This window comes from Anser brachyrhynchus (genome assembly GCF_964034855.1).
Source record: "Anser brachyrhynchus genome assembly, chromosome: 1".
Classification (NCBI taxonomy): domain Eukaryota; kingdom Metazoa; phylum Chordata; class Aves; order Anseriformes; family Anatidae; genus Anser; species Anser brachyrhynchus.
In genome coordinates, this window is record NC_137694.1 from 52065757 (window position 1) to 52075134 (window position 9378).

General features: G+C 36.2%; 1 long non-coding RNA gene across 2 annotated transcripts; it reads right to left on the reverse strand.

The window, feature by feature from the left end:
• Nucleotides 1-522: 522 nt before the first annotated feature.
• LOC308188557 lies at nt 523-9111 on the reverse strand. 2 transcript variants are annotated; one of them, XR_013945577.1, is made up of 3 exons: nt 8954-9111; nt 8508-8755; nt 523-1319 (listed from the first exon to the last, which is right to left on the reverse strand). It is a non-coding gene; the product is annotated as an uncharacterized lncRNA (long non-coding RNA). The 2 variants fall into 2 exon arrangements; XR_013945578.1 differs by lacking the exon at nt 523-1319 and adding an exon at nt 2293-3944.
• Between the last annotated feature and the right edge of the window lie 267 nt (nt 9112-9378).

Consider the following 9378-nt stretch of genomic DNA (forward strand, 5'->3'; position numbering starts at 1 on the left):
TTGCTGACCAGAGGTATTTATTTAAACTGACTGCCTAAAAAGAACGTTTGGAAATCAAGGCTATATATAGTGAAACAAAGCCACTTCAGTAAAAAATTGGAACACGCTGCCCAAGATGTTGTGAGATCTCCAGTCTTTGAGATTTTCAGAACTCATCTGGACAAGATCCTGAACTACCTTAGCTAACTTCAGTGTTAGCCTTGCTTCAGGAAGCACTGTGAACCTCCTATAGTCCCTTCCAGCCAACATTTTCTTATGATTCTATGGTTAGAGTGGGAAAAAAGTTAAATCCAGTCAAAATATTTTGAAAAGAGAATACGCATTGTTACTGTATACAGAAATTTCAAAGAATTTACATTGTTTTAAAGATATATTAAAGCTATGACAGATAACAGATATGACAAATTTTAAAGATGCATTTAAAGATACAAGTCTTAAGTTTTACATGTGCAAATGCTATTTGCATATTTTCTATCTTAATCATGCTTTCATGGACATAAGTCAAAGACGTCTCATGGAGAATAAACTTGAAGACATAAATCAACAATCAGTTTCTTTCTGTAAATTAAAAGATGTTCAGGAAATTTTCTAATACATTTGGACATTTTAAATATACATATTTTATTTGATGTTTATTTAAAAATATTCCTAACAATCAACTTCTATGTTAAATCTAGGTAACCATCCATGTGGATAGAAAAAAAACCTCCACCACTAGAAAACCCCTAGTAGATACCGGGCTATTTATTCTGAGAACTCTCAGTATGTCTTTAAACTACCTAAATAAAAGATGACATTTCAAATGGGATCCATTTCATAACGAAAAACATAAACACCCTTTTTGGAGACTTATGATTCAATTCCTTGCACAAATGGTCAGATAAATTCTTCTTTTTGTCTTTTCTGATCTCCACTGTATCAATAGAAGCACACACATAAGTTAATATTTCATCATATTTAGACTTAAAAAGGAAAAAGAATTGTGAAACATACAGCCAGTAATCCAGAAGATGGTTCATATATCATTAAATGACTATTCTGCAGCTTGCCAGTCATATACCAAATATCAGTGTCATGATTCCCTGCCCAGTCCCAGCCATGCTACAAACAAAATCACAGGGTAACACAGCTCCAGAAGCCAGACAATCAGCACATATGCGTTCCATTCTTACAGCACTATATATCTACATTTCCCTCTTGCACTGGAGATTGAAGGGAAGATATTAGTGATCAGCTTTGCCTCTTTTGAAGAGACCACCTAGGTGGGGAAATTCCCACCAACACTGAGTCCTCCACTCCAGGTCTCCTTATGTCACTTTCTGAAAAAAAAAAAAAAAAAAAAAAAGTTCTTGATCTTTCTGACAGTCATGTATGCATGCACTAAATCTCCCAATATCAAACTCTCTGAAGCTGTGTGGGACAACATGGAACTACCTCTGAGAAATTATTTTTAGCCATTTCTATGTTCTGAATGAAAGTGTCTGTGTAATAAAGTTAACCTCTGAATTTCTTATTGACATAGAGTGGTATTGTGACTTATGGAAAACCCAAGTACTGTGAAAAACACCGATTTCTTTCATATTGAATTAACCTCTGACAGTTACATGTCAAATGGGCACATAGAATAAATAGCTACCATTATTCCATAAAAACAGGCAAAACCCAGCTGTGACTGTTGCAGAGCTATGTAAAAGGTGGTGTCTGAATTAAAAGTCTGGGAATTGCTCAAATGTTTCTTAGTCTTCTATAATTTAATTATCTGATACAACATAAGGTAGTTGCTAATGAAATTACAATGATTTTTTTTTCTGAAGAGTGACAAGATTTTAGGCAAGAATTTTACAATTCGTAAGCTTGCAATGTGTTTCTAAAGCTCTATCTCAATCAGTGGAGACTGTTTTCCCTTTCTGTCTCCTTACTGTTCTCTCAAAGTTACAGGTAAGAGTGAAAGATATTTTATGCTTTTTTACTTATCAAAGAAGTTTTAAGACTCCACTTCCCAAGAAAAACAGAAGCTTTATGCTGAAATTAAAACTATTTATTTCAGTAACAGTTAGAAATTCTTTTTATTTCTCCCATTTGCATAACATTATTACCACTTTTGGAAACGAGTAGTGTTAAATGCTGTGGACTAGTTCCACATGAGAAATATACTATGCTTTCCTGACTGTAATGAACTAGTGTTTTAAAATTTTCCTTGTGAACAAAACAAGTGAATGATAAATGCCCAGCTTTGCTCTTATATATTTTTTTTAATTACCTATGAGCCCTTGAACACTCACTTCTTTCCATTAGATTCTCCTGTGCTCACTGAATTCTTTGGTGTGTACATGATCTAAGTCAGCCAGCCAGGAGCAAGTGACCATGCTTCGTCAGAGATGCAGTTAATGCCAGCCTTTTCCCACTGCCTGGCTTAGAGCAATGGGTGTATCTCTGTTACAGCCACTGAGGGCTCACTAGTTACTCACTAGTTGCTTCAAGAGAGAACTCCAACATTTAGAACTACTGTGCTGTCAGGAAAATGATATAAGGCAAAAGGATAAATCTAGACTGCAATCATCTACACTACCTACTTTCCAAGAAATTTTATCATTCTATGCACTTAAAATCATTGTTTGCCTGCTAGTTCTCTAGTGTATAATTTTCTACATCTATGCAACAAGTAAAAATATGCTATTGAAGGGCTTAGGTCATGTCTCCAAGCTAATAATCTCTATGATACACATGGAAGCACACATCCAACATTATTCTGCTCTCTTTTGTGGAGAAAAAATGAGTTAGTTGCAGTTTATAGGAAAAATCATTCATCTCATTAATTATGCTTATTCATTCAGAATCATGTCTGCCAGGGGAGATGACCACCTTTGGATGACATTAGAACAATTAGAGATCAATTATGGACCCAAGGCAAAATTAACTCTGTTGTGAAGAGGTAGGTGTTTTTATGTTTTGGGACAGGGACTGTGATATTTGGGACAGGGACCAAAATTTCAGGTATAGTAGTAACTGGCTATATGGTTGGTATCTTACCCAGCGATTCTGGAAGATTTGTCAAATATATAACAAGACTTAGTTAAAGTAGTTAGTGGCATGTTATGTTATCACTGTACTATAAAGAGCGACCAGTCTGAGTGCTGGAAACAGAAACAAACACAAAGGGCACATTTGTAAAGAAAATCTGTTCATGACTTATGGTATGTTTGTAAAATATTAAAAAAATCCTATTGTAATAAGCACAATTGAAGGCTAGTAGAAAAAAATATACCTAATCTATAGGAAAGGATATAGAGATAACCTGTGGAGTCCATTGTTATGCTAATCTTGATGCACAGATTTTCTGTACAAATCGGGATGCAGCTTTGCACTGTTCTCTGGTTGACACAGATAGGAGACATCATTGTTTACTTGCTACTTATTGTTTGTAATCCCAAGCAATCCGAATGTTCTGAAGTCACTCTTAAGAGTAAGCTAATTCAGTAAATAACTAGTTCACACCACCTGGGCTTGACATAATTCTGTTGTATAAGCAAATTAATTATCTTCTGAGTTATTACAGTCAGCTGTATCTTACTACTGTATGTTTCTCTTTGGAAAAGGGTCATGGAAATGAATCTCACAAAGCCACTTAATTGCATCTCTATAATAAAGTAGTAGGAGCAGCTGCTGAATAGCTGATATCTTTACATCCTAATGAAGTACCACTTTGTAGCCAAGCTTTATTCACTTGGAGAATAATGTTATCCATTGATAAATCACTTAGTAAGTTTTTAGAAATATTATTTCTCCTTTTCTAGATAATCCTAATAATATCAGTTAAAGCACAGTCTTGCCTTAGAATCACAGTGAAAATTTTAGTGCTGTGTCAGGTCAGAAAATGATAATGCTTGAAACTTTTCCGAAAGGATATTATGAAGATGCAACATCGTAAGGTCAGCTACAGTTCTCTAGGTGAAAGAAAGAACATTAAAGGCAAAAAAAAAAAAAAAAGAGAGAATAACAAAACTTCAAAACCTTATTTTTACTGTATTTATTCTACATTCTTAAGTTCTTAGCTTTGGAGGAGTGATTACTTCCACTTAGAAAAGGAATAAATGTTAACTTGTTTATTTTCTGGAGGTGTACAAAGAACTTTGCAAAGGAACATCTCAACATTTTCAAAAATAAAAATGTGAATTTTTCCACTGAGAAAGATCATAATTATATAATACTTGCATAGTTCAATGTTACTCTCATGTTTGTTTGTTTGTTTAAAAAAAAATAAAATGCTAGTTTGGGATAAAAATATGTATAGATTTACAGAATAAGTATACCACTGAGCCCTCTGCCTGGATACTGCTGTATCTTAAAACATATCTAAGATGATACAGAGATGTATCAGAATGATGTCACAAGATAAAATAGTAGGGCTGGCACTGTGAGGACTAGATGGTCAGTGATCACAAGGCAGTAGTAGAACAACAGGTGATAAGAAGAATCAAAAGAGACACCAACTGAGAAGAAAGTAGAAATTTTCAGCTTCTACACTACCTACTATTTCATCAAAAGGGTTGCAAAAATGTCAGGGAAAACACTCAAGGTACCTCCATAGCCTGGTGGTTATGTCTGGGATAAGTGTTTGAGATTTGTCTTGCAAAAGTAGAGTGGAGTGGAGTACAGAACTGAAAAACTGTAGTGAAGATATTCTTAAGATTAAATGAGGTTACTGCTTAAGCAAACTGGGGTCAGTCAACAGGAGTCTCAGAAATGCCAATTTTAATCAGAAATATTCACGTCAAATTGAATTTGCAGTTCTTGCATGGTGAGAAGTGATTCTCACTGGGTGAACCTCCATGTTATCCATAAAGTAAAATAAATCAGTTTCCTATGTAGTACATATTTCTAATCAGACATAAAACCATTCTGAACACTTGAGTTTGACTTCTGATAACATTTAGGGGTAAGCTACATTTTTAAAAAGTTATTTGCTCTATAGTAGAATATATTTTAACAGTGAAAATTGAAAAGAAAAAGTGTTTCTTTCTTCCGTTGTCACTCAAAGCAATGAGAACTGGATTTCAATTTCCTCAAGGAAAAAAGTCTTATACATTTAAACATGTGTGCACTTCTGGGTGTATGCAGGCACATTCCATACTGTTAACTTTGAATCCATTACTTAATATCAAATACAAAAGAGAGATGGTGTCCTCAAGTTTTATGTTCATAAAAAAATCAAATATTATGAAGATAAGCAACTTGCACAGAGGAAATCCCCTCAAGATTAAGAGCTATTGCTCCTAATTAGATACCAAAGAATCTAATGCCCATCCACAAATACATAAGAAAATGGACTCCATAATTTTCATTCAGATAAAATATTAAGCATTACAGGGCCATCAGACAATACTTGTGAACAAATCCAGAAGTGCTGCTCTCTTTATTCTCCCTTTCTCCACCACTGCTTAGCAGCATGAATACAATATCAAAATCAGAAAATTAATGCAGACTAAATATAGGTAGCATTTTTACTACTTGGGAGTGGTATCAAAAGAAGTGGTTGGATATAAAAACAGCATAAAAAGTGCTCTAAAAGATACTTACAATTAAAACAAAACAAAACAAATCAAAACCTCCATTTAGCAATACGGAAAGTTTTTCACCCTCCTTCCATCTCACTTTTCATCCTCTATAGATGATAGCCTCGGGGTAGTTAAAGGGCATGTTTCTCATTGGCAGGGACAATGAGAGATTCTCATAAGGCTTTCTCATGAGGATTTCTTTGCTCTTTTACAGAGGCTGTGTTAAGGGTGGACAGAGAACTACTAGAATGAGACAAAGCTACAATATATAGCTGTACAGATATTTCATCAATTACTGATCTGAACAGTATAGCCTGTCAAATTGGTTTGACACAAGATTATGAAAATAATAAGTTGATTTACAGAATCACAAAACTGTAGGGGTTGGAAGGGAGCCCAGAACTGGACACAGTACTCCAGGTGAGGCCTGACAAGGGCAGAGTAGAGGGGGAGGATCACCTCCCTTGACCTGGTGGCCACGCTCCTTTTAATGCACGCCAGGATCCCATTGGCCTTCTTGGCCACCAGGGCACACTGCTGGCTCATGGTCAACCTGTCATCCACCAGGATCCCCAGGTCCTTCACAGTGCTCCTCTCCAGCAGGTCATCCCCTAGCCTGTACTGATACATGCGGTTGTTCCTTCCCAGGTGTAGGACTCTACACTTGCTTTTGTTAAACCTCATTTGATTTCTTCCTGCCCAGCTCTCCAGCCTGTCCAGGTCCCGCTGAATGGCAGCACAGCCTTCTGGCGTGTTGGCCACTTCTCCCAGCTTTGTACCATTGGCGTACTTGCTGGGGGAGGGACACAATTCCCTCATCAAGTTTGTTGATGAAGATGTTGAACAAGACTGGACCCAGCACTGACCCCTGGGGAACACCGCTAGTGCCCCTGGGGAGCAGCACTAGTACCACTGGGGAACACTGCTACTGAAAAAAAATAATAAATAAAACTGCTTTAACTTCTTTTCTAAAACTGCTAACCCTGCTTAACTCTGCTGCACCTTCAAAAAAGAAAAAAAATATCAGAAATTTTGAGAGTACATTGAAATTTTTACAGAACATGCAAAGAAAAATAATGCAGATTTTTGATACCTAGTCTTGTGTATCTAGGGAAAAGGTAGAAACACTAAGGTGAAATCAGGATTCTGGGTGTTGCGCTCTTTTTTCTCTCTACTTATTTATTTATTTATTTATTTATTTATTTATTCATTTTATATAAACCCATAATTTACTATAGCTCCAGTTCTTAAGTCCCCCCAAATATTTGGCATGAGCTGCTCATAAATAACGACTGTTATGGTTATAGCCTTCAAATCTACTAGCTTGCACTTTGCCTATATAAATACAAATCACAATTATGTTATGTTGTTGGGCCAAGATCCCCTGCAGTTTTAAATTCCTGAGCTATGAGAAACAAATTCAGAATGCATGTCAGGGAATGTTCAGGTTCTTTCCTTGTATATTATTTAATCTGTAGGTTTTCCAACAAAACAGGCTAAACAATAGATGCTTTAACAATACCATTTTGACAAGCAATAGACACTTCAAATGTCTTTGGTTATTGTTCATTCATGTCAAAAGTTATTTTTCAATGAAAGAACACTCCAAAGGTACACAACGACACACAACATAAGCCAAATATCAGGACTCAAAAGAAATTTTGGAGTTGATCAAAATATTATCTATATGAAACACTAATAACAGCTTAGATTTCATTTAAGGATATGAAAATACAGAAACAAGAAGGTCATGAATAAAAAAAATGGAAGCTGCCTGTCATGTAAATGTGCCAAGAAACGCAAGCATATTTGACACCTTTCTTTTGTTTTAGTTCTTTGTATAGAATAGGTACTTGCATATTTACACATATACCTGTATGTGCATTCATATACATGTATACATATATATATATGTAAGTGTTGTTGTCCATTGTAATTAATTCAGTCTCCCCTTGATAAACTATGCAGAACTTTTAAAACTATTGCATTTATTGCAATCATATGCAGTTTTTCTTCCTTCATGACTTCCCCAATCATGTGGTACTGTGAAGCAGGGAAAACGTTACCAAGAGTGGTGATGGTATTTTAAATCAAAGTACACCTTCGGACTCCCCCTTTGCTTCTCTGAAATCTCTGATCTTCCAACAATCAAGAGAGCAATCTAGATATAAGATATTCAAACATTCACAGATTTAAGCTGCATAATATGACTGTGATTGGATGTGGATGTGAAGGAATAAAGCTATAATCATCCCATTTCAAATTGGCATCTCAATTTCAGTGTAACCAGCCATTTGTAAGTATGTAACTAGCTAACTGGCTGAATATGCAGCATCCAAATTTCTCTTACAAGTCATTTCCAGTAATGATGGCAACAAGAAAGCAAGTCTAATAGGTACTATTAGACTACCAGTTTAGAATGTAATGGATGGCTTTTCACATCATGAATATTTAGTTTAAGTATAAAATAACACTTGTTTTGCATAGTTACTTTGCACACTTTAAGTACTAAGCCAGGTTTATTTCATTTCTTGAATCTCTGCATTTAATGAAGAATTAGATTTAACAAAGTAGTTTATTTTTATGCAGACTTTCTATTTAGAAATCAAGTTTTGAATGAGGCACTTAAACTTCCTAAAAAGAGAAAGAAGAATTATGTTTCAGAAAGGACAAGACACTGGGAAAGGGCCAGTCTGTGTAGAACACTCAAGAGCAATACCTTTGAGAATGATTAGCAAATGAAGAGTCTGATCAAGGGTTGCAGGAGGGTACTTTACTTTCAAAAACTCCAAGTGACTGCATCTGAACTATGGCAGACACAACTTTCAGCTCTTTTATGTGGCTGTGGGGCTTACTAATGGAGACAGAGAGAGAGAGCGAGAGGACAGACAGAAAGAGAAAGAAGAGAAATGGAGTAGGTGTCTTTTACATCTCTGCTAGAAAGTGTCCCACCTGGGTTGAAAATTCTTCTCAAGTAAGAGAGTTTCAAAGACATAAAGCTCTCCTCATGATTTGGCAGCAAGGCCACACATCCAAAGAACAATGATTATCACATGTTTAGATCCCATTTTTCTTTCTCTGTTCTTTGCCAGTATTAAAATTCATGAGGTAAGTGGAAGACAGTCTTGATACCCTAAGCTGGTGGCCAGGACATGAACAGTGTTGGAATATTTTCTGAGTTCCTTCTTCTAAGACTGTTTCTGTAACAGATACAAACAGATAACAGTTTTAAAGCAAACAGATGACTCACACTCTCCATTCTCAGGTGGATGCTCTGCTAAAAACAAACAAACAAACAAACAAAACAACGACAATGACAACAACAAAAATCTAACTTCTGCTTTTCCCCACAGAAGTAAAATGTAGGCAGTATATGCAAGGAGTACCCCTTCACATACCTGTTTTATTTCTGTTCCCTCAAATAACCTATAGCTTCGTTCATACATGACTCTCTTGAAGGTAGGTGGTGTGGGTTTGCATCCCTCAGGCTAAGGGGTGTGCTCAATCCAGATTGACTGTTTCCTGCTTAAATGCTGAAATCTCTATGGCTACTGCCTCTTCCCCTCTGCTGCAACTGTAAAGAAAGCAGCCACGTCTTTGTGAGGTCCTGTCAGCATGTGTCAGACCCTGAAGCAGCCTGGCAGAGAAATGCTTCATTTCTGGATCTTCATCAGGTTTAGACAGGAGATAAGCAACAAGCTGTTGGGGCTGGGGAAGCCCTGGGCATGCACTGAAACAAATTTTAAGAGTTTATAGAATCTTAAAATCAAACAGGGAGGAACCGACTTATTTTAACAGCCTCCAGGGTTAGTCACTGGGCATG